At 35.3% G+C, this 3,432-nt stretch overlaps 1 pseudogene; it reads right to left on the bottom strand.

The window, feature by feature from the left end:
* Positions 1 to 1,283: 1,283 nt before the first annotated feature.
* On the bottom strand, positions 1,284 to 1,912 carry LOC149249860 (ATP synthase delta chain, chloroplastic-like; annotated as a pseudogene).
* Positions 1,913 to 3,432: the final 1,520 nt, after the last annotated feature.

The following is a 3,432-nucleotide window of genomic DNA, read 5'->3' as shown; positions in this document are numbered from 1 at the left end:
GGTCCCTTTGTCGAGTAACATGAAGTTTACTGTCCCATACCACCTGGGTTGTTAATAGGCTATACGTGGAAAATGCATTATAAAGGGGAATGACATGCCTACATGTTGAGGGTCTGATGGGGACCACTCAAACGTGACTATGTGGTAGGTGAGTGCATAACCATGGTGGTACCCACATGGAGATGACTTGGCAGTGAAGTGGAGAGCCATGTGGGCACCATGTGGGGTCCACATTGCAATGCCCGGTGACAAAGCAAAAGGTTATTGAAAAAACTTTAATTGGCCATAAATTTCATTCCTAATGTCAGATTGAGGCAAAATTTATATCGCTGGAAAGGTCTTGACGAGGCAAACGCAATGGCGAAGTCAATTTGGATTTTGAGGATTTCAAAAAAAAAGTAATTTTTTTTTTACCCCATTTCCACACCTGGACCTTAGAAGTCAGGTCATCATAGTGACTCCCTCCTTATACCTTTGGTGTGGTCCAGGGAGGGTAAGGGGGTATGTTACATCCACAAATTATCCTCTGTCAAGAACAATTTATGATATTGTTAGTCCTACTTTCATCCCACCTGGGGTTTCTATATCATTATCGATCTTCGTAAGTCTAACCTCTTACAACAATTTAAAGCGTCCAATACCAGAATCTGAGATATTCGATTTGATCATGGAACCCAAGCTCATGTGCTTACTAGTAACCTCTCTGATCATAAGTTTTCCATGCGCATGAGTTGTCTATTATTCTTCCATTCAACATGCGCATGAGTCGTCTATTATTCTTCCATTCAACATTGGTCTGATACCAATGAGGATACTCGTGACATCAAAGAAATGGTTCCCAAATGTTGAAATAAATGATCACGAGTTATCCATGGTTGAGACTTCTAAACTCTTTGTTCTTCATTTTGAGGTCATAAGATCATTGTAGAAATGTCAAGAGTAGCAATGACGTCACTGCCACCATCTACATTTTGTTGCATCTTCTTGACAACGATATCAAATAAAACATTATAAAGGTATAAATTTGATGAAACCAACAATGCATCATCTGGTTTAAGATTGTAATTGCATGTTTTCCTATTCCATAATATTTGTTGGTTGATCAAGTTGTTTGTTAAGGAGAAAGTGCAAAAATCAAGCACAATAGAAATCAATAGGCCCTAGCATGCAAATAACCAATGAGAAGTTGCATTTTTCATTCAATTCCAAGCACCCAACTCCAACTATAGCTCTTGGCTTGTACAACCTTGACATCGAAGGAATTGGATTTATTATCTTAGATTTCAACCAACTTTTCTTGTAGAATTAATTGGATATGATAAGAACTCCAATTGACTTATCACCCTCATATGTATGATAAAGAAGATAATAAAGCCTGTTATTAAAGATGATTCAATAATCCTACTGAGGATTTCATTTTTGGCGCTAGATAAGCTCTGCATATTCTTTGTAATTTGTGTTAACTAGTGTTTCTCAACCTTTATGTAGAGTATACAAAAGCAACTTAGGTATCTATCAATTCATTGTATAATGATTCAAATTCTTTGACAAGATATTCTTTACTATGCCATATTTTTGCTTGTTGATAAGAAGATTTAGGAAAGTGAGAGTATATTTTTGAAACTTAGCATCATTTGCAATAGACTTGAGAATAATTTTCTTCCCATTTTCAATAATAGGATCGATGAGAAAATCATAGAGTTCCTGGTTCTTCAAAAAATGAGAAAGCTTTTCCATATCCCAATTAATCACTTATAGTATGTTATTTTCCTATGCAAATTGAAAAAGGGATAAGATTTGGTGATAAGATGGAAACAATAATCCCTTTAACAAGTTCTCGAGACATAAACACTAGTTCTAGAGGTCTTGAATGCACATTAAGGGAAGCAAGGAATTGCATTAATGTATCCATCTAAATTTTCTCAACAAAAATCTTTGATGGTGAAATTTTGATCAAATTGATGTTTTCACCAAAGAACTTGTAACATAGATTTATCATAGAATTGTATATATGAGTGGGTATTTCTAGGAGTGTAATCAATGGACAAATTTTGGTTTGTTCTTACACTTAATTTTTGAGTTGTCTTTAGTGCGATTTTTTGGAAGCTTTTCCGGTCTAATTTCTCTAAAATCTGGCAAGAATTTATTGAAATTACAAGTTTGATGGGTAACCCCTGCACAATCCAAGTGCCCTAAGGATTTTTTGGGTGCTAAATCCATATATACAACCAAAAAATTAGTTTAAATAACAAAAATCAAGATTTCACCTCAAAATTTCTGCCGGATTCCGGCACTGGAAAGTCCAAAAAGTCACACTAAAGATAACTCCCTTAATTTTGAGTTGAAGCCAACACCCTTAATTTTCTAAGCTTAAATTATTGAGAAAATGGGAAGACTTGATGGATTGTTAGAGTCACTAAACACTCTACTAGTCTCTACTGTCGACTTTAAATTCAAAGTCGACAGAGCCACTCTCTCCAAAATTCTAACATGTCTACAACATGCACATGACCATATTGAGTTTTTACAACTCGAGTCATAGCTCCGATGTGATGAATTATAACAAAAGAGTCAATATTTTGAATTGATTCTTCTTCATAACAATTATATTTTTGAGTTTGAGGAAGACTCTTATCATCAATCATCACATGATTAGAATAATGATGTCATTTCAAGTTTAGATTTACATGAAGATGCATAGGTTTCACTTTCACTTCTCAAGCTCATCATTAGACCTTGGGAAGAAATCATCAACAAAAAGCATATAACTAGTCTTGGATATGGAAAGGAAGTGAACTTTCACCACCCAAACTACTCCAAACCAATCCAGTTTCAAAGTGCTAGGTTTGTTTAGGACAAATCATCTTTGCTTGCTCCTCGTAGACTTCCACATCCACTTCAGATTATCAAATTCCAACATTGTGATTGAGTTGACCACCTAAAAGATTAATGTTTTATCTTCACCCTTGTGAGAAATGTGGAAAAAATACTCATCATTCAAACATATGTTCTAAAAACAAGGCTTTTGCAAGAGTAAAGCTTCACCTTAGATAGATCGCTTCATGGTAATGGTCTTCAATAACCAAGAATATATATTGGTCATACTGTAGAGTTCATTTTCGAGTATTGACATGTCTTGAAGTAGAGAGATTTTCATCTTCTGACCTTGTATTTTACAAGAGGGGAATTGATGGTCAGATACTAGATTTGAAGTCATATCAAGCGATCCTGAGCCACAACCTGAACCAGAGCCTAGAGCTAAATTTAACTAGTGCCAGTTTTAGAATTGTAGCCATAGATAGACTTATGTTCCATGAGCATGATTTTGTTGGTGTCCAGCCTTAAACCACCATTAGTAGAAGACTTTGACTTCTGCTACCCATTTCATTAATTTTTAGTCATCTTTAAACCATCATCAGGGAGCATTACCAG

Source organism: Pinus tabuliformis, chromosome 7 (genome assembly GCF_031772625.1).
Source record: "Pinus tabuliformis cultivar Carrire ecotype Pingquan chromosome 7, CPIR1, whole genome shotgun sequence".
Classification (NCBI taxonomy): Eukaryota; Viridiplantae; Streptophyta; class Pinopsida; order Pinales; family Pinaceae; genus Pinus; species Pinus tabuliformis.
Note: the sequence above shows the minus strand (reverse complement) of the source record. Positions and strands in the feature narration are given on the sequence as shown.